At 43.5% G+C, this 22074-nt stretch overlaps 1 protein-coding gene and 1 pseudogene across 2 annotated transcripts in view; both read left to right on the top strand.

The window, feature by feature from the left end:
- Positions 1–4322: 4322 nt before the first annotated feature.
- Positions 4323–22074, top strand: part of LOC116463309 (zinc finger protein 774-like) — an 80659-nt gene continuing 62907 nt past the window's right edge. For both annotated transcript variants that reach the window (XR_009212028.1, XM_058434580.1), the window contains exons 1-2: positions 4323–4459; positions 7547–7649. The gene's annotated coding sequence lies outside the window, so the exon portion shown is untranslated. The remainder of the gene's footprint in view (positions 4460–7546; positions 7650–22074) is intronic.
- On the top strand, positions 5850–6373 carry LOC116463345 (golgin subfamily A member 2-like; annotated as a pseudogene).

The following is a 22074-nucleotide window of genomic DNA, read 5'->3' as shown; positions in this document are numbered from 1 at the left end:
AAAAAAAAAAAAAAAAAAAAGTTAAGTTGCAAAATGATGAAAATTCCTGCAGCAGTTCAGGCTCCTGATGACAAAGCTGGTTCTGATAAGTAGTTATGTTGACATATACAGCAGCTTCGCCTGTAAGTCCTGTGTTCTGAGGGTTTCATTTAGACCACAGGAAGTTGGAATCCAAGTTTAAAAGGCTCTCTGCTGACAAAATATGCTATATCCATCAATGGACTTCTACTCAGTAATGAAAGGAACAAACTACCAAAACATGTCATGTCATGGATCAACCTCAAAAACATTAGCTAAGTAAAAAAGCCAGACATGAGACCACATATTGTATAATTCTGTTGATTTGAAATGTCCAGAAAAGGCAAATTTATAGAGACAGAAATAGGCCGATTCACCTCAAGAGGCAGGGATTCAAGCTCTCTAGACTGCATGTGATACATACATGAGAAAAAATAAGGAAAATTAAAAAAACTTAAATATAAATAAATGAAAATAATACTTCTCTCTGATTGTAAAGAAAATCACGTTCTTAGAGGCCGGGCATGGTGGCTCATGCCTATAATCCCAGCACTTTGGAAGGTCGAAGTGGGTGGATCATGAGGTCAGGAGTTTGAGACCAGCCTATCCATTATGGTGAAACCCCGTCTCTACTAAAAATACAAAAATTAGCCGGGTGTGGTGGTGCATGCCTATAATCCTAGCTACTCAGGAGGCTGAGGCAGGAGAATTGCTTGAACCCAGGAGGCGGAGGTTGCAGTGAGCTGAGATCGCGCCACTGCACCCCAGCCTGGGTGACAGAGCAAGACTCCATCTCAAAAAAAAAAAAGAAAATCACATTCTTTTGTAATAATTTGGAAGACAAAATATGAAGAAAAGTCTTTAATTTTGCCACTCAAAACATTCTGGTTTGTTGGTTTTTATACTTCTTTATGCATATAAACATTTTTAAAAGTAGTATCATAACATATAGTCTTTTGTCACTGTTTTGGGCAGTAAATTTCTATGGCAGTAAATATATCCTTGGCATCGCCATTTTTAATAGCTGGATGTATATTAAGTTAATCATTGCCACCCTAGAAGTAAATTTTCTTATATATACATTTTAATGGACTCGAGCAAGCATTTTTGGACTGAATTTATAGAGGTAGAATTTCTTTTTTTTTTTTTTTTGAGACGGAGTCTTGCTCTGTCCCCCAGGTTGGAGTGCAGTGGCACAATCTCGGCTCACTGCAAGCTCTGCCTCCCGGGTTCACGCCATTCTCCTGCCTCAGCCTCCTGAGTAGCTGGGACTACAGGCGCCCGCCAACACGCCCGGCTAATTTTTTGTATTTTTAGTAGAGACGGGGTTTCACCGTGTTAGCCAGGATGGTCTCGATCTCCTGACCTCGTGATCCGCCCGCCTCGGCCTCCCAAAGTGCTGGGATTACAGGCTTGAGCCACCGCGCCCGGCCTAGAGGTACAATTTCTGGAGGAAAATAACATAAAACAATTTTAGTGTTTTTAACAGAAATTTTCAAATTATACTGCAGGAAAATTGGTTCAGTTTATACTCCCAGCAACAGAGACAGAGCTCCAGTTTCCCCCTTCCATTTGTCCTCTTTGCTAGTCTTTAAGCAGAAAATCTCATTGTTTTCATTACATTTCATTACATTTCTTTAGTTTCTAGTGCTTTTGAATCTTTTTTTACATGCTTTTATTGGCCATTTTTATTCTTGTGGGAAGTGCCTGTTTCTCCATTTTCTATTTTCTGGCCAACCTCCAAAGTCATATTTCACTTAATTTTTATCCTGCTGATTGAAAGCATTTTAACTTGGTGATTTTAATGTAAACAGGAGTAGGACAGACTGTAATTATCTAAGTCTTGCCCTGTCACCCAGGCTGGAGTGCAGTGGCATGATCATAGCTACCGCAGCCTCGAACTCCTGGGCTCAAGCAATTTTCCTACATCAGCCTCCCAAGTAGCTAGGACTACAGGTGTGTGCCACCATGCCCAGCTAATTTTTAAAAATTTTTTGTAGAGATGTGAATTTGCTATGCTGCCCAGGCAAGTCTTGAACTCCTGACTTCAAGTAATCCTCCCACCTTAGCTTGCCAATGTGCTGGGATTATGGCATGAACTAGTGCTCCCAGCCAAGAGCTCACTTTTGTTTGCTAGTGGTGTTCTTGGTATCTTTTCATATTTGAGGCTTTGGTGCTAGTGCTGAAGTATTACACTCACCATCCGAGGTTTACAGGACTTTTGTTTTAATATTGAACAGATGGAACTGTTCAGTTCTGCATCTTTGCAGGTATACAAAATGTGCCTACCGGGAGTCTGCTTTATATTCATTGAAAGCCAGAAGTAATACAGTAAAATTTTGCCTGGCTTGAGGATTTGTAAGAATGGCATATTCTGGTTTAATTCTATTAACTTGTAAGTATGAAGGTGAAAAAAATTCAAAACTTAAATTTCTTGTTGAATGCAATTTGAAAATATAGCCAATGATTCCACTTTTCTTCTCTAGTAAGGTTGGACATTCTGATCTACTTGGTGTTTTATTATGGAACTCCTAGTGTGTCTGAGTCTTACATTGTGAAGTTACTTTTTTAAAACTTGAGATATAAGAGGATGTAAATTGTTTTGTATGAGATCAGGCTGGATGAGAACTGACACTTGTAAATATATGTTTTAGACTAAATCTCTGATTGCCACTTATTTTCTTATTGAACTCATAAAAATAAAACACATTGGATGGAGGGTGGGAGTAGGAAGGAGATTTATGTGTCTTAATTACATGTCATTGTTTCATATCAAGACAGAACATATAGTATCCCTGGCTTTGGACCTAGAGAAGGAAACACATTTTTCTACCTGCCGTATGCCAGAGGTTCTTGAACACCTGGAGGGATTACTGCAGCATAGATTGCTGAGCCCTACGCCAGAGTTTCTGATGCACCAGGTCCAGGGTGGGGCCTGATAATTTGCACTTATAAAAAGTTCTCAGGTGCTGCTGGTGCTGCTAGTCCAGAGACTACATTACTGAGAACCACTCTTGTCTATTAACTGTAAATTGTAGAACTCTAGAAAAAAGCTTCATTTGGTCTGGGATAAGAAGCACACAGGTTATGGAGAAAATCATGAAAGATTCAACCCTTGATCCCAGCCTAGTGTGGAATTCAGGTAACAAGCGAAACACAGTGACATAACACAATTCTTGGTTTTCATGATTGCAAGTCATAGCTAAGCATCAAGTGAGAAATTAAGTTTCATTTGCAAGGCTTAGGCCAGGTGATTCTAGAAAAATGGGCCTTGTATTTGTTTTAAACCAGTAAAGAGCTTTAAGTGCTTATTAAATTGAAAGCTTTGTGTTCTTATTTTGTATTTTATTTTATTTTATTTCTTTTGAGATGGAGTCTTGCTCTGTTGCCCAGGCTGGAATGCAGTGGTGTGAGCTTGGCTCACTGCAACCTCTGTCTCCTGGGTTGAAGTGATTCTCCTGTCTCAGCTTTCCAAATAGCTGGGATTACAGGCACCCACCACCACGCCTGGCTAGCTTTTTTATTTTTAGTAGAGACGGGATTTCTTCATGTTGGCCAGGCTGTTCTCGAACTCCTGACCTCAGGTGATCCACCTGCCTCGGCCTCCCAAAGTGCTGGGATTACAGGCGTAAGCCACCACACCCAGCCCAAAAGCTTTGTATTTTTCAAGATATTTGACATGTTTCTTGTTTTAAAAAAAATCTTAATAATGTAGGAGAATAAAAGAAACATTTTTCCAAAAAAAGAGAAATCATTGTGATTATTTTATCTTATTGGAACATTGGATACTATAGTCTGCTTCATTAATCATCAAGTATGCTATGATTTTCCATTTTTATAGGATCTGTATCTCAGTTAAGGTAATACTGGTAATTATTGTACTCCATTTGAAGATGAAAAATATAGGCCAAAATTATAGACCTTGCATAGAAGCTGGATAATGGAGACAGCTCTGGAGGAACACATAGATACACACACAGAGACACACATATGTATAAAGAATACACACGTATATTTTTTAAAGTTTATTTTTTACAGTTTTAAAGATTTTAAAGCAAAAGCCAGCCCCTCCCCTCTCCCAGAGTGGGCAGCCCCTCCCCTCTCTCTGAGTGGGCGGGGACAGCAGTTGCATGGGCAGCTTTCCTTATGATGCCACAGGTCCCTCTGGACACGCTGCTAGCTGGCCACGCCTCCTTTCCCTTTCATCTTTCTCATTGACCAATGGGCTTGGAGCATTAAGGCCACGCCCCCTATTCTGCATTCTAGTGGGGCCCTGGTTATGCCTCTTCTGGCTCAGTTGCACAGCTGCCTGGAAGGTGACTGGAGGCATTCAGCAGTGCTCACTGGGATTTCGCTGATGTGGCCCCAACCCTGCCTCCCTCCGCACCCCTCGATGTCAGAAAAAACACAACAGGGCAAATTGGCCGCAGCCAGGAAAAAGGTAAAACACACAAGGTCATGGCCCCCAATGCAGCCACATATCCCCTCCGATGACAAGACCCTTGCCGGAGTCCATACCATCCCTGAGGCACACTGGACTGGGCCCCCCAACCCCAGCCCTCCTCCCTAGCCCTCCAGGCCTTTGTTTCCCCACCTGTAAAATGGGGCAGTATAGCCCTCACATGAAATGGTACTCCTAAGGCACCTGTGAGCCAGAGCCCTGCTCTGATGGCTGTGGGAGAAAGGGGATGATTTTTCTAACCTGCCTCCATCCTTCCCGGTGCCATGGGAGGCAGACACCAAGTTCTGGGGTCTCCAGTTGCAGTGGGTGGCTGCTGATTGCTTCTCTCTGTCCAGAATGAGAAAAAGAGTGCACCACAGTTGGAGCAGCAAGTAAAGGAGCTGTAGGAGAAGCTGGGCAAGCTGAAGGGGACAGTAACCTCTGACCCATCCAAGAAGGTCTGGGAGGCGGGCACCAGCCTCTGGGGAGGGGAGGTGCCAGGCCAGAGACAGCTGCAGCCTGGGGGCAGGTGACCCCAGCACCCTCCAGGGCAGTCCTATGACTGTTTCTTGCTTCCTGCCCTCTGACTTTTAGAGGTGGGTAGCCCTGGGCTCCTCCCAGGTCTGGACATCATCATCCCAGCTAGAGGCATGGAGCCCCCCAATCACAGAGGAAGAGACAGTGGTATAAGAGGCTCCTTATACTGGGTGCAGTGGCTCATGCTTGTAATCCCAGCACTTTGGGAGGCTGAGGCAGGAGAATCACTTGAGGTCAGGAGTTTGAGACCAGCCTGGCCAAAATGGCGAAACCTCATCTCTACTAAAATTACAAAAAAAAAAAAAAATTAGCCGGGCATGGTGGTGCATGCCTGTAATCCCAGCTACTCAGGAGGCTGAGACACGAGAATCACTTGAGCCCAGGAGATGGAGGTTGCAGTGAGCTGAGATCCCACCACTGCACTCCAGCCTGGGACACAGAGTGACACTGTCTCAAAACAAAACAATACCAAAAAACCAAAATGACTCCTTAGATTCAAACTGGGTTCCGGCCTCGGTTCCACTGGTCATCATTCAACTACTTTGCATCTCTAAGTCTCTGTTTCTTTAACTTCAAAAGGAAGTGAGCATTTTCTTTGCAGAGGTGCTGAGGGTTAAATGAAATAATACATGGAAACATTAGGCATGTAGCACACTTAGCAGATGGTGTTGGCTCCCTCTGCTTTTCCACCAGTCTGTGACCTACAGTTTAAGTGGTTGGAAGGACGTGAGATTTGAGGCTGGAGAAGGAGGCATGGGGCTCTAGGCAAGGGAGGCAGTCTCTTAGGCCTGGAGCAAGGGGCCAGTGGTCTGGGCAGGCCACAGAGCCCCACAGTGCCCTCGCTACCCTATTAATGGGCCAGGAATCTGGAAGCCAGCCACCACATGCCCTCACGCCCAGAGTCTTCCAGCAGGTGGAGCTGAAGAGCCAAGAGGCTCAGAGTCTGCAGCAGCAGCGAGGCCAGTACCTGGGTCACCTGAAGCCGTACGTGGCCACTTAGCAGCAGCAGGTGGCAGCCTATCAGCAGCTGACCTCTGAGAAGGAGGTGCTGCACAGCAGTTACTGCTGCAGACCTGGCTCATGGACCAGCTGCAGCAGCAGGAAGCTCAGGGCAAAGCGGTGGCTAAGATGGCCCGCCAAAAGTTGCAGGAGACCCAGGGGAGGGAGTTGCTGAGGACAGGGCCCCAAGAGGGACAACCTGGTAACCTCTGTGCCTTCTCACCCTCTTTGCTGGTGCCTTAGGAGCACCTGGAAGCTACCAGCCAGCAGAACCAGCAAATACAGGCCCAGTTGAGCCTCATGGCTCTCCCTGGGGAAGGTACAGGAGACCACTCAGAGGAAGAGCAGAGAGACCTAGGTGGAAAGCGGGACTGTTAGCAGCATAGGATTCAGGAGTTGGAAGAGACCTTTAAGACAGCTGGTCATTATGCCGACCAGGTGTCCACACTAAGTTCGTCATCAATATGGTGACCTCCTGGAGGAGGGAGCCACCAGGTTGCCTAATGATGGGTGAACTGTCCCAGGTCAGAAAGGGAGCAGGTGAGAATTCCTGCACCAATTGGTAGTGGGACTGTGCCTGGGCAATATAGCAAGATCTTGGTTCTTAAAAGTAAAAATAAAGAACAGCTCATTCCCCTCTGGGGAGGGGCTGGTTCAGGGTTACACAGTGAGGGTGGGGGCAGAGGTGGGCCCACTGTACCTCCCTTGTTGGGTTGTCTGAGGACCCCTCTGGCCACCCCTGACACGAGATGGAGGAGGACATCTGGACAGTGAGGAGGAGGCGGTGCCTCGGCCCATGTTGAACATCCCAGGGGACCTGGAGAGCCGGGAGGCCATGATGAGCCTGACTTTCCCTGCCCCCACTTTGCCACCTTCCTCTGTGGTCCCTCCCAGACCCCCTTATGTTCTTGGTTTCCCGCCTTCTGATTTCTGTGGACTTTCACTCCTTCCGGGAGCCAGTGATCAGACACCATTTCACCTGTGACCAACAGGTGCACTCTCTGAGGCCCCAAGGGAAGGGGCTGCACTCCACCTCCCTGCCCCGGTTGTTCTGTGTATGCCCCTACAAGAATACTCACCTCTTGCCTTCAGGTGGCATTTTTCAACTCCGCTGGAGCCAGTGCCCAGGAGGAGCAAAGGGTGTGCTGCCAGTGCCTGGCTCCCCGTGGCCTTGTCCCAGAAGAAGCCAGAGGCAGCGGCCCCAACCCCAGAGACTGGGGGTCAGTCTGTGTGTGGGGAGACCCACCGGGCCCTGCAGGGGGCCATGGAGAAGCTGCAGGTGAGTAGGTCCTGGCATAGGCCAAGAAGGGTAGGGGTGGGGCAAGGCAGGTGGCTCCTGAGATGTGACCCCATTATTTTGGCTCCAGAGCAGCTTTATGGACCTCCTGAAGAGAAGGTGGACCTCAGGGAGCGGGTGGAGAAACTAAAGCTTCAATTTTTCCACCTCTCGGGAAAGACAGACACCATGAGTGAGCGGGAGGCCAGGGCATGGCAGGGGGAGCTGCAGGGCTGTCGAAGGGGCTCCAGCATCTGAGCCGTGTCCTCCCACAGGAAAGTACATCACCCCATATGGGAGCCGGGGGGCAGTGCCAAAGATGCGGCACTGGGAGAGGAGGACATCATCAGGCTGGCCCAGGACCAGGAGGAGATGAAGGTAGGGTGTGCAACATCTCTGTGGGGGCGGGGGTGGGGGTGAACGTGGGCGCCGGCACCAACATGGCAGCTGAGCACCCCTCCCTCCAGGTGAACCTGCTGGAGCTGCAGGGGCAGGTGTTGCGGCTTGTGGGAGACCACAATGAGGGGCACGGCAAATTCCTGGCCACTGCCCAGAACCCTGCTGATGAGCCTGCTCTAGGAGCCCCAGCCCCACAAGAGCTTGGGTGTGCTGACAAGCAGGGTGGCAAGTAGAGTCCTCAGGCAGGGTGAGCTAGCACTGCGCTCAGATCCCCTCCTCCCTCTCTCTGAAGATCTTTGTGAGGTGAGCCTCACTGACAGCGTGGAGCCTGCACCAGGAGAGGCCAGGGAGGGTTCTCCCCACAACAACTCCACTGCACAGCAGATCGTGCAGCTGCTTCTTGTAACGCAGGACTCCCCAGGAGCACCCAGGCTTGGGCAGCAATCTCTGCATGCCATTCTTTTCGGGCTGCCGAGAACAGGGAGATAAACACCACCATCATCTAAGAGCTGGTCAAGAAATTAAAAAAAAAAAGTTAAGTTGTTAATCTCCTACACAATTCATTTACTTCATTTGAATGTTAGAGCCACTCATGTTTATTTGTGTTTCTAATTTATAGTTTCAATTTTATTTGTAAAAGGTTAAAGGAGAGTGGGTCTTTCCCTCATGTTCACTCTGGCATCCTTTAGCATGTTTCTTTTTCAATTTGATAATTATTGGACGTTAGCATGCATATTAAGTTTGCCCTTATGTGGTGGGTGTTCAAACACACAAGGACCCACTATTTGCACAAAACTATTCTTCCTGGTTTGGAATAGCCTGCCATGCTTTTTTAATGTTAGTGCAGCATGTATATTCATTACGGAATTCAGATAAAATTTGCTTATGTTCTGCTGTTATGTTTGATCGAATCCTAATCACAGTGAGCTCTTCATTAGCTCAATATGTGGTTTGCCCTCAAGTGCGCGGCGCAGTTTATTACTTTGTAATATGCCACTGTGAGTACTGACATTTACAGCTGTTTAAAGGCGGAGCACTGGAAACAGCCTTTCCCCCTTTTTCTGTGTATTGGGGATGGGAGTAATAACATTTTGGGGAGCTTTTTAAATCTCCCAGAAGAGGAGAGTGGCCTGCTCTGGCAGGTGTGTGCAGGATAGAGTGTGTGTTTTATTTGTTTTGGTGCCAAGAATGAGCACTGTACTATGGTAGTTCCCTTAGGATTTGTCTGTGTTCTGGGCTCGTGAAGATATTGTATCATGAGCTGTGGCAGTTGTACTCTTTTTTGATGACCTAAAATGGGGTTATTTCTGAGGAACGAAAGGCTCCCATCGTTGATTGTGGATGTGGAAAACCTTTCCTAGCTTAGAGCATTTATACCTATCACATATTTTAAAGTCAGAGTTCATGTTCCCTGTTTTAATCACATGACTACGTGTCCCAGTACACAAAAGGGCACTGGTTGGCATTCTTCTTAATGTATTTAGTAAAGATCATAAGAAATCCTTTAAGAGTTTAGATGTCCCTGAAACAGGCATACAGGCTCTAGTCAAGAATGAATTCAAGTGAAGGAAAGCTGTGTGACCCCTGGCATTCCTCTATGTTCACGGAGCTTATTTGAGGCTAGAAGATTAATTTTACCATCTAGACCTCTCTGGCTAATACCTAGTCTTCAACCACATTGGCTACTTTGACATAGGAATTTACTTCTTTTCCTCCAATGGAAAACACTTTAAAAAATAATAGCCTTATTATAAATGAATATATGTGAGAGCACTTAGTTGAAACAAAAAGGAGTTTTAGTAGACAGTATTATACTGCATTTGAAAATCAAGGAGAAGTTTATACAACTTAAAATGTTTACAAACTGCAGCACAATCTACTGTTTGTGAATGTCAAAGTCTTATCAGGAAAAGTGTCTATACAATCACAGAGTCCTATTTCCTCACAAAGTTCTTTACGAAGAGTGAAATATGTTTTCATACCTTTCAATTTCAGTTAGAGGCATGTTTTGTGCAATATTTATGTGAATGTGCCTATATATTATGAATGAATTATTTCAGTCATATGTTGCCTAAATCATAACTTGATGATGCTTGGGAAAGAAACAGCAGTTAAAACCTCATGAAGTTCTAATGTCTGTGTTCCAAAATACGTCACATTATTAGGATGTAGGGAGAGATGTGTGTGCGCTCCCTGGGGTGGGCATTTCTAGTTACTGGACCATCTCCATTTGGCATCCTCATGATACTTTTATAAATATGACATTAATAGGAAAGCAATATTATTTTACAGATAAAATAACGGATTTGCCTGGATTTACGGGAAAAAAATGCAAATATTGGGTCCTTGTGACTTCAACTGACTCTTCCAAATTGTATGAATTTATTAATGTATTATATAAACCTAGTTTCAGAATGATAAACTGTTAGACCAAATAATGTGGCTAATTAACAGTGGTACGATTTCTAGCCCGAGGGTTTAAAATGGACTTAAGGTCCTGTTCTTGCCTTTTATTTTCTGAACTTGCCGCTTTTGCATTCTTTGAGTTCAGTTTAAAGACAGTTACTTTAAGTCCATTTTAAACCATCGGGCTAGAAATCCTACCACTGTTAATTAGCCACATTATTTGGTCTAACAGTTTTTCTTTATCATTCTGAAACTGGGTTTACCTAATACATTGATAAATTATTTCAAAGGTATTTTTATAGTTCAAATCACTTCACTTTTACACTGATAAATGTAAATGACTAGGAATGACCTTCGGATAGTGTTTAGCATCTGTAACCAATCTGACAATAATGTGTTCATCAGGTACCTATGGATTAAATCACATACTGGCATATTTAAGCTGAACGTCAGTCTGGAAACAAATTTACTATATTAACTGAAATATCACTTTTTGTGTAGGTATTTTTGTCATATATTTAAGAAAAAGCTAACAAGGATGGAAATCATATTACAATAACTTAAGTCTTTCTTCAAAGTGCATGCAGTCTTTTGCAATACCTCATTCAGCCAGATATTTGTTCTCTTTCTCATTCAGTGTAAGGCAGCTTTCAACTTGCTTAGCAGGCAACATTAGGTTAGAGTTCATCAGAAACATAGAATTTTAAAATGTGAGTTCAACCGAATAAATTTGAATTTCTGTAGGAGGTAAAGAATCAAAATACTTGTTTATTTAAAGATTGCAGTATATGATAATCATTTTGAAGTATTTGATTAATACCAATAGGTTTTCCAGAAATGAAAAAAAAATTTTAAACCAAAGCCAATTTCTAGAAAATTTGAAAATGTAAATCAGCCCTATCCAGAATATAGTTTTTCTAAAACTTTCTCTTAGTCATTTTACAATAGTATAACTATTAAAAAATGTAACTGCCATTTTAATGTTTTGAAATAAATTAAAACATTTTAAAATATGAATACTGTAGCTTAAAAGAAAGAAACTAGGGGAAGGAAAAGTAAAGAAAGAAATGCCAATTTCAGTCCAAAAGTTTATTTGCCAAGTTTTCTTATAATGACTTTTACCAATTTATGAATTCTTTTAAACAGAATCTATAATGGAAATACTGAAAGACTTTTGCCTAAAGTGGCATTACTGAATACTGCTGTGATGCTACTCTAATGTAATAAGTTATTGTTGCAAAGTGCTGTTTTTGCCTTAAATTTTTATTTTGTGTGTCTTGAAAACTATAGTATTAAAAGTATTGGGATTGTGCAAATGCTGGGCACGCTTGGCATGAAATAATGTTTTTATTTTTACAAAATTGTAATATGACTATGCAAGCATTTAATCAATTAATTAACTTATTTATTTTGAGATGGAATTTCACTCTGTTGCCCAGGCCAGAGTGCAGTGGCTCGATCTCGGCTCACTGCAACCTCCACCTCCTGGTTTCAAGCCATTCTCCTGCCTCAGCCTCTCGAGTAGCTGGGACTACAGGTGCACGCCACCATGCCCAGCTAATTTTTGTATTTTTAGTAGAGATGGGGTTTCACTATGTTGGCCAGGCTGGTCTCGAACTCCTGACCTCGTGATCTGCCCACCTCAGCCTCCCAAAGTGCTGGGATTACAGGCATGAGCCACCGCACCCAGCCGCAAAGTTTATCAAAAGAACACCAACTGAAAAAATAGTTATAAGATTTTAAAAAGTTAGGAGATTAAAAAGTTATGAGGTTAAAAAAGTTATGAGATTAAAAAGTTATGGGATAAAGTTATGGGATAAAAAAGTTATGGGATAAAAAATGTTATGGCCGGCGTCTCATGCCTGTAATCTCAGCACTTTGGGAAGCCAAAGTGGGTGGATCACCTGAGGTAGGGAGTTTGAGACCAGCCTGACCAACATGGAGAAACCTGTCTCTACTAAAAATACAAAATTAGCCAGGCATGGTGGCAAATGCCTGTAATCCCAGCTACTCGGGAGGCTGAGGCAGGAGAATCTCTTGAACCCGGGAGATGGAGGTTGCGGTGAGCTGAGATTGTGCCATTGCACTCCAGCCTGGGCAACAAGAACGAAACTCCATCTCAAAAAAAATAAAAATAAAAATAAAAAAGTTATGGAAATAAGTTGTGGGAAAAAAGTTACAGAAAAATATTCCAAAAAAAGTTTTGTGAAAAAAAGTTATGTGATAAAAATTAAATAAATAAAAGCAGGCCACTGTCAGCAAAGCCTGGAGAAGTGTCTAATGGGGGAGGCAGGTGCAGATGAGATGAAGATCATCATCATCCAAAAGCAGGGAACTAGGCTCAGGGCAGTAGCTCACACCTGTAAGCCCAGTACTTTGGGAGGCTGAGGCGGGCAGATCACCTGAGGTCAGGAGTTCAAGACCAGCCTGGCCAACATGGTGAAACCCTGTCTCTACTAAAAATACAAAAAATTAGCCAGGCATGGTGGCGGGTGCCTGTAATCCCAGCTACTCGGGAGGCTGAGGCAGGAGAATCGCTTGAACTCGGAAGGCGGAGGTTGCAGTGAGCCCAGATGGCACCACTGCACTCCAGCCTGGGCGACAGAGCAAGACTCCATCTCAAAAAAAAAAAAAAAAGTTACGGAAAAAACTTAATAAAAAAAAGTTATGGGATAAAAATAAAAACAAAAGCAGGCCCCTGTCAGCAAAGCCTGGAGAAGTGGGGCCGGAGGCTCCACCCCCACCATGTCCCTACCACCCCTTCCCAGTCACCCCTTTACCATTAGAGTAGCAAGACAAGACCCCTGTCTAATGGGGAGAGACAAACAGACCCTTTGCCACCTTGGCCAGGGCTGAGTCCTTTAATTTCTGGATGATGATGATTGTTATTTAAGAGGCAGAGGCTGATGGAGTTGGTTTGCTTGGAGGAGGCCTGATGGCCTCCTTACTCTCACCAAAGCAATTTTTCCCTCAGGCTCCCGTCTTCTTACTCAGAGAGGCAGCTGAGGCGGGACAGTGGGGCTAACTGTAGACCAGGCGAGGGCACGGGCTGCTGAGAGTGGCCCCCCTCCCCCCATGTACATATTGTATCTGTGTAACGTTTTATATATTCTGGGGGGTAGGGCCACCCCTGTATCGTACCTAGTGGAGATTGGAGCTGGCACATGGCGGGGAGGTTCTAATAGTTATTTGCAGCTGGGGAATTTATTTGATAGCATAGGACAGAGGAAGGAGGCGGGGATGGGGTCGTGGCTTCCTGGCAATGCGACTCCTGTTTATTTTGCTTTTTATTTTGGAATAAATGGATTTAGCCATACTGCTAGCCTGGCATGTTCCTGTTTCCCTCACTGGGTCCTGGAGTTTGTGCCACTGAACAAGGAGTCCCAGAGTGTCCGAGCATGTCCAGCTGGGCTGTTGGGGACCTCCCAGGCCTGTTACCTGTATGCTGCCTGGTGATGCCTGGGGGAGTCCACGGGGACTGTCATCGTGCCTATGGGGCACAGTCCGGCCCTGACGGCCAACAGGCTCAGCAGCCTGATCTAGCAGTGGCCGGGAAGGCAGGATGCCAGCACCCAAGAGCACTGACTTCCATGCACCCCAGGCATCTTCCTTTCCACTCCTCTGCCTTCCTTGCCTGTCTGCACCTAGTGGCCTGTTCTGTCTGTCCCTCCATGGTGCCAGCTGCCCCTCAGGCTCCCTCCAGGCTGAGTTCATAGCACTGCTCCCTAGTGGCTAGAGCAGGCTTCACAGGATGAGAGCCAACTAAGCTCCAGGGGCTTTCCAGGAAAAGTGTTCCCTGGAAAGGATGTGGCCTTTTCACCGCTCCCAGTACCCTAGTAATGGCTTGGCCTTTCCCCTCCCCTAGCTCCACAGACAACACAGCGAGCAGAGGACACATTCCCCGTCATCCAGAAATGGGTTTGCTTGTCAACCAAGGGAAAGCAGGACTGGTAGAGACTGTCAGGCCACACGGCACCCCCCATTTTTGGGCGGGGGGTGGGAGGGATGGTGGGGCTGGCTGTCCACAGGCCGGGCATGACAGGGAGGCCCACTGGAGGTGGCGCACTTTGGAGGGGAGATGTCGGGGAACAGATATGTGTCTCAGTAAAGAGATCTGCTCTTTTACAATTTCTGCACCAATTTGCCATACTTGGAGGTGACACATAGCAGCTTATTTTTTACTTTTTCAAGAAAGGATATCATGGAAAGAAATCGAGCTGCCTTTCTATGAATAGAGCTCAATTGCCTTCCAGCCATAGGCTGCAGGCTTCAAATGTTTTTCAGAAATAAGAAATGGGTTGAGCTGCACCATCCATAGCCTTACCCTGAGCATTCCCAGCATGACCCCTAGCACATAGGAAGTGCCTTGGTTAATTATGAAACCAGTGAAAATGAGATGAAAAGTCCTATTCTCATGCAGACCTGTTGGGTTATGCAGAGACAAGTCGCAGGGACACAGCCCTAACCACAGTCTGCCCTCTGGAAAACGTGTGGGTTCACATGGAAACGACACAAGTCTAGTTCTCCTCCAAAAGTCATGCAGCAAAACAAAAATGTCTGCAAAACTGGGAAGAGCTTTTTACCATGACTTTAATTTTGAGGGTGCTCTTTAGCAGAGGCTGTTGATGAAGGAATAATTCTATCAACCAGGACCACTGAGCAGGAATGAATCTATAACTCCTTTTTTTAAGGACAGAAAGGACCTTAAGTTCCTTCTGTTTCCAGAGGAGGGTCCTGAAGCCCAGAGATGACAAAAGATTTGGCCTCTTTAAAGGATCCATCCAGCCCCCTCCATGAAATGGAAATGAGCCAATGTTGGTTTAAGTATTCTAAACTTTTGGAAAATGGTAAAACTGAAGGACATTGAACAAAAATACTAGGTTTTTTTCTATCTTGTTCAGTGAGTGTCAACACACTACATGTTTTTCATAATGGTTAGTTTTTATGATAAAAATACATTCTCATTGTATAAAATTTGGGAAATTCCAAAACCTATGGAGAAGAACATTTAAATTATCCATAACCCCACAATTTATTCATTTGCTTATTCCAGCAACAAATAAAAGTGCATGCCTTACTAAGAGCAGGGCGTGTTCCAAGACTGACTATCCAGAAATGATAGCCTTGAATTGATTCCCTTCCAACCCTTTTCTCAATGCACTACTACTACTAATTTTAAAATCAGGTTATTTAGTTTTGGAATCTCTTTTTCACTTAATATATCACAAACTTTTCCCAGGTTATCAAATAATATTCCAAGCTATGATTTTAAAGCTGCATCACATCACATCACATCAGTTTACATTATTAAACCATTGTACTTGGGACATAAGAGATGATCAATTTTTCAACATTATAATGTTGCATGTAATATTCTTTGGTCACATACCTGATTATCTTTGGAAAATTTCCCTAGAATTCAGATTGTTAGATCAAAAGTCTTAATATTTTTAAGGTTCTAGAAACACAATGCTCAATCGCTTTCTTTTTTTTTTTTTTTTTGAGACAGAGTCTTGCTGTGTCGCCCAGGCTGGAGTGTAGTGGTGCGATCTCAGCTCACTGCAAGCTCCGCCTCCCATGTTCATGCCATTCTCCTGCCTCAGCCTCCCAAGTAGCTGGGACTACAGGCGCCCGCCACCACGCCTGGTTAATTTTTTGTATTTTTAGTAGAGACGGGGTTTCACTGTGTTAGCCAGGATGGTCTCGATCTCCTGACCTCGTGATCCACCCACCTCGGCCTCCCAAAGTGCTGGGATTACAGGCATGAGCCACCGTGCCCGGCCCAATTGCTTTCTTGAAAGAGTGTAATAGTTTTACTTCCACCAGCTACAAGAGTGTCTTTCTGTCATACAGCAAGGCCTGCCTCTCGAAACAACTCCAATGGGTTAATAAAAAAGTCATTGTCAACTGAGTCAAAATGGTTTTTCTTTTAATTTGCATTTCTTACTTGACAACGTAAGTCAAACTTTAAAAAAGAAATTCTGTTTCTTCATAAATTACCTGTGCATGCTTTTTGTCATTTTTCTATGGAACTGTTAATACTTCTTCTTAGCATTCTAGTCTTAATATTTTTTAGCAAAGGATTTTTCTGACTGCATTGTGACATCTAGCCTCCTGGCTGGGGCAGCAGGAGGTGGGATGGAGAAAGGGCAGGGTGTCAGAGCCAGGCTTGTTCTCATAATCCTTCCACAGTCACCAAGGTGTGACCTGGGCCAACTCTTTTGGTATCTCTGGGCTTCAGTTTCCTTTTCTGTAAATAGAAAGGTCTTAATTAAGGTCCCTTCCTGTCCTATAAAAGGGAGTTTCAAAGCTTCTTTCAGTGTTATGATTGTGATCAGCTTTGAAGGAGGTAGTGCTAGTGGGTTAACATCAAACTGTAAGCTTGCTTCCCCAGTTCTAACCTTCCAGTGCCACCTACACTGAGAAAATCACTTCGACGCTTAGTTTCCTGATCTGTAAATGGAAAATGTGTTTTACAGATTTGTTGTAAAAGTTATGTGAAATAATAAAAATCAAAGTATATAGATTATAATATACTACAGACGGGCCAGGCATGGTGGCTCTCGGCTGTAATCCCAGCACTTTGGGGGGCTGAGGCAGGCAGATCACTTGAGGTCAGGAGTTCAAGACCAGCCTGGCCAATGTGGCGAAACCCCGCCTTTACTAAAAATACAAAAATTAGCCAGGCGTGGTGGCTCGTGCCTGTAATCCCAGCTACTCCAGAGGCTGAGGTGGGATAATCACTTGAACCCCGGAGACAGAGGTTGCAATGAGCCGAGATCACACCACTGCACCCCATCCTGGGCAACAGAGCCAAACTCCGTTTCAAAACAAAGCAAAACAAACTATATATATATATATATACATTATATATATATATATATATAATTTATATAGCACACACACACACACCACAGACATACACACACACTGTGAAGTTGCATTTTTAAAGAATTTAATTTTCATAAATCTTAGTGCACAAAAAAGTAAAGAAAACATTTTTTACCCTGTTGCATGTACCCTCCCTTTCAAACTAGACTCTAGCCTCCAGTGGTCCAAAGAGAATGAGACGACAGAGAGAATGTAAATAGAAACAAAAGAAGCTAAATCTTAGTGTTTGAGCTTCTAAGTATGGAGCCTCAAGTGATACATGCAATTTTCTGAAGCACTTCTGTACGTGATTTTCTCCTTGTGTGTGCTGTCTTGACAGCTTAATTCACACACATAATACGCACACACATACCTCACACACATAAATCTACCTTATATATATATATATACATACCTTACATAAGTGCTTCACACCCACTATATATCTAATCTCTTTTATAGGCATATGGCAATGAAAGCAGAAAATGTGATTCAAAAAATAGAAACCCCTCTCATTTTCTTTAACTCTTTCCTTTAATTTTTGTTATTTAAAGCTTATAAATTTGACAGACTGTATTTTTAAAACAGACTATTTTTAAAACCTTTAATACTAGTCTCATATATGGTCTATTTCTATTGGTTTATAGTTTGTCAGCAAATTGTATTTTCTACCCATAGGTAAATGTAGCACTGTTCTGACCACCAAGAAGACATAGTTAGGGAACAGACACTACCTTAGGATCAAGAGGAGATAAGACATGTAAACATGTCATTAGCTAAGTGTGTACATAAATCCAGTTCTGTCATTAAAGAGTAAATATGAGAGCAGGGAGATTTTCTGGTGGGTGGGTGATGATTGCTTTTTTCTTCCCCACGCTCTCCTGGCATTTTTCTCCTCTTCCTTGGGACTGGATTATAGAATGCAGGGGCAGGCCAGGAGCGGTGGCTCACGCCTATAATCCCAGCACTTTGGGAGGCCGAGGCTGGCGGATCATGAGGTCATGAGTTTGAGATCAGCCTGGCCAACATCGTGAAACCCGTCTCTACTAAAAATACAAAAAAATTAGCCGGGCCTGGTGTCGGGTGCCTATAATCCCAACTACTCAGGAGGCTGAGGCAGGAGAATCTCTTGAACCCAGGATGTGGAGGCTGCAGTGAGCCAAGATCGTGCCACTGCACTCCAGCCTGGGCGACAGAGCAAGACTCCATCTCAAAAAAAATAAATAAATAAAGAATGCAGGGGCAGTTCAGCTTATACATCATGGGCATAAACAATGGCCACTAATTGAAATGGTAGTTTAAAGTTAGCCAGAAATAGCTCTTCACAAAAGAGTCCAAGTTTTACTCTGTAAAAAGAGTAAAAGCTGAGAAAATATTTCTGAACTAAGTTCAACTTACACAAAGAACATATCCAGAGTTCTAGAATAGATGGATATGCTAGGGGAAGAAATACAGATGCAGGCAGTCCCCTCTCCTCAATCAAAGGGGCAGAGAGTAGAATATGATCTCTGTTCTAAGGCCCTTTTCACTTTCTGCTCGTCCTTACCCACTTGTGATGTGTTGTTGTGGTTGTTGTTTCTCAGCAAATGCTCTTATGTCTGTTACACAACCTTTCTAAGCACTTTACATATATGAACTGATTTGACTCACATAATAATCTTATGAGATAAGAACTATTAGTATCATTCCCATTTGACAGATGCAGAAACCGAAGACCTGAGAGATTCCGTAAGTCTCCCTGGCAAGTGGGATTCAGCCCCAGGAAGTCTGGCTTCTTGGCCTACATTCTTGACTATAAAAGTTGCACTGTCTCCTTAGCTGAAGGGTGAACTTAGGCATTTGAACAGTCAAGGGGATGTGGGTAGAGTGAAAAAAGAAAGGAAAGGCTTTGAAGTTATCCTGTTGTTTGAGAACACGAAAAGAGAAGAGAAAAAGAAGGAGAGAGACTGGAATAGCTGTGAGAAGGCAGTAGAAGAAGTGGAAGAACAGGAAGTGGAAGAAAAAAAGCAAAGAGAAATTGAACTTGTCCCTGCTAGGCCCCAAATCTAACGGCTTGCTCGGGCTGGAGGGGCTAGAAGCGGGTGTCTCTGCTTTCAAGCAGCGCATTTAACTTCACCGGCTTTCCCCAGGCTGTCTCTGCAGCAACTCCCACGAGGGCCTCTTTTCATAGCAATTACGAAAGTGATGGTGGGAGGAAGTACTGCTCACTTATTGAGGTTAAAAAGCCACCCAAGTAAAAGCATTAACCCAGTAGTGAGATTAAATTCCTAGCCCCAAAGGGAAATTGTCAGGAGGTGTCCTTTACCACGTGTGAAATGGAAACAGTTTCCTCTCTTGGGCAAGATAACCAACTGCTGTGGGAGGCGGAAATCAATGCAGTGTTTGGTGAAAACTTGGGTTTCTCTGATGAGTTCTGTGAAACGCTAACGTCTAACAGGGGTTGTTCAGTCTATCCAGTAACATTTTTTTCCCATGACCTTGGATCTTAACGTTGGCTCCGCTCATAAATGACTGTGGAATGGGAATGAGAGAGCAAGCTCTTGACAGCTACAGGGAAATGCCTTTCTAAAGAACTTGGTATAAGAGGGAAAATGAGGTGGTCCAAGAGCTAAACAACAAAATCAATACATATTGTATGGAGCAGAGATGTGCAAAGGCATCATGTCGAACATTCTGACTTATTGAACATGTTGAACAATCTGATTGAGGATAATAACACAGCTAAAGGAATAATAGTCAATTTAAGATAGAGTTTGATTCCATGAAAGAAGAAAAAGGAGAGAGAAGTAAATGCATGTATTCCATATATATATATTGAGAGTCTGCTAAGCACTGTGCTAAGGGCATGAACAAATTCTACTCCTGCCTTTATGGGGTTCCAGAGCAGGCTGACGAGGTCCACCTAAGAACAGCTCAGAAGAAAAAAATGCATCTTCGTCAAAGATATCCAGTATCCTGGCCAAGAGCAGTGCCTGCCCTTTTTGTAGACACTGTTATTCTTTTTTCCATATTCCCATCTCAGGCTCATAGATGAGGGAACCTCCCCCCATCCGACTTGCAGACTATTTTAGGGAACACTTGGATGGACACATACTCTCTCTCTTTCCCTCCTTTCATTCTTCTGTCCCCAGGGTAAGAGTAGCTAATCTGACTTAAGGCAGCATATCACCCATGTGGCCTCACATGTCAGAAGGGGGCAGTTATGGAGTTGGGGCACTGCTTGTGCATGGCACACTTTTTTGCCTTCTTTGATTGACCTGCCCAGTCTCAGGGCCCTTGCACGCCAGCTCCTCAGCAGGCTTCCTCTTGCTTTCCTTCTGCTCCAGCTTCTCACAGTGCATCCAGGCAGGCAAGTCACGTTGGCCCTGCCCTCTCTTCAGTCTGGGTGAGGTATCAAAGGCCAGTACTTTGGCTCGACCCCAAGTTGAAGTCTCTAGCTCTGAGCACTGGAGCTTGGGGGGCACAGCCTACCACTCTCATCTCCAGAAAGTTCCCTGGGTCTGGTCTCCTTCTCATCGAGAAGCTACTTAGGTAAAACGTAAAGATTGGTAAGCCTCACTTCAAGCCATTCTTACTAGATAACATTAAACCTTTATAGTCACCTCCCATCCCCCTTTCTACATCAACATTCACCAGGCAAAATTCTAACTGGGTTATGAGTTCACATGGGCTGGTCAGGCTGGCTCCAGTGGTCCAGGCTGTGTCACAGTTATTGTCATCATAGGTTAATCAGGAGGCATTCTGGTTGTCCACACCTCCACTGGATGACATGACCCGTATCCAAGATACCAACTCTCGGCTTGTTGACAAAAGTGGCTGTCTGAACCTGCAGAGCTACAGAGGGTTAAAGTCACCAAGTTCATGGAATCCCACGAGCCTTGTGCTTGGACAACACGCTTATCTTTCCCTTTAACTCCCCAAATCCAATACCTGCTGTCCTTTGATGTGTAAAACTTCCACAAGAACAACCTTGTAAGATTTCTGAGAAGATGAAAGATAATGCAGGAGAGCCCCTAATAAGATACCTGACAGCCAGTAGACAATAACCATGGAAATTACTGCTGCTGCTATTTATTAATATTTTGGAGATAAGTATATTTACATGTATATCTATACATATATCTATCTATTTTAAAAGGAATAATAGTTATTATATTTATGGATTATAATTATTATATATACTTATATATTATTAGTATTATTAATATATTAATATTATATAATTGTGTTTGTTATATTTATTGCAATTGTTATAATTATTATTTATAATTATATTTAATTATTTAATTATAGATACTTATATTATTTATAATTAAATACATACAATTATTTATCATTAGTACTCCTTTTAAGATAGACAAGATAAATATATATATTTACACATATATGTATTTACACACATATATAAACAATATATATATGTGTGTGTCTCAAATTATTCTTAAAAGGAGTAATAAATAATTACTGTCCATAAGAAGTAGGAGAAATTATTTCCCAATGTACCTAAAGACAGTGAGGTAGCAGTTAGGCCACAATAGTTCTAAGGGCCTGCCATTCCCTACTCTCTTATCACTCTTGCAATTACTTGGTCTGAATGGCTCTGTCTAGCCCAACTCCCTAGCTGACTGTTCATCTTCCAAATTATACCCAGGTGTCATCTGCTTTAAAGTGGCATGCATTCATGATTTGACTCAATATCTAATTCTAGCCCTGTGAAGCACAGGCCCTGATTATAAATCCTGCACGTGCAGGCATTCGTGGTCCCTGTGGGTGCACAAGATCAGGGAACATTCCCAGCTAACTTTTCATTAACTCCTCAGAGGCATTCATTAATGCTCTCAACAGCAGGGCCTTTAAGCCTTTCTGATAAATAACCACAGCAAGAAGTGTACACCCAATGCACACACATGCATATGCACGTATATACACATGCACACACATACACCTATAGGACTGAAACAGAAGCCTTATAAAACACTACTTACTCTTAAAATGTAGAGTAATTCAAAAGTCTATTTTTTTAATGCTGGCTAAGATTCACTAAATTGATTTCAAAACCTACTAAGGGCTCAAGCCCAGCTATTTTAAAGGACACTGTAATGAAGACTACACAGAGATCACCAGACCT

The sequence above is a fragment of the Hylobates moloch genome, unplaced genomic scaffold, assembly GCF_009828535.3.
Source record: "Hylobates moloch isolate HMO894 unplaced genomic scaffold, HMol_V3 SCAFFOLD_33, whole genome shotgun sequence".
NCBI classification, from domain to species: domain Eukaryota; kingdom Metazoa; phylum Chordata; class Mammalia; order Primates; family Hylobatidae; genus Hylobates; species Hylobates moloch.
This window is presented reverse-complemented; position numbering and strand designations above follow the sequence as displayed.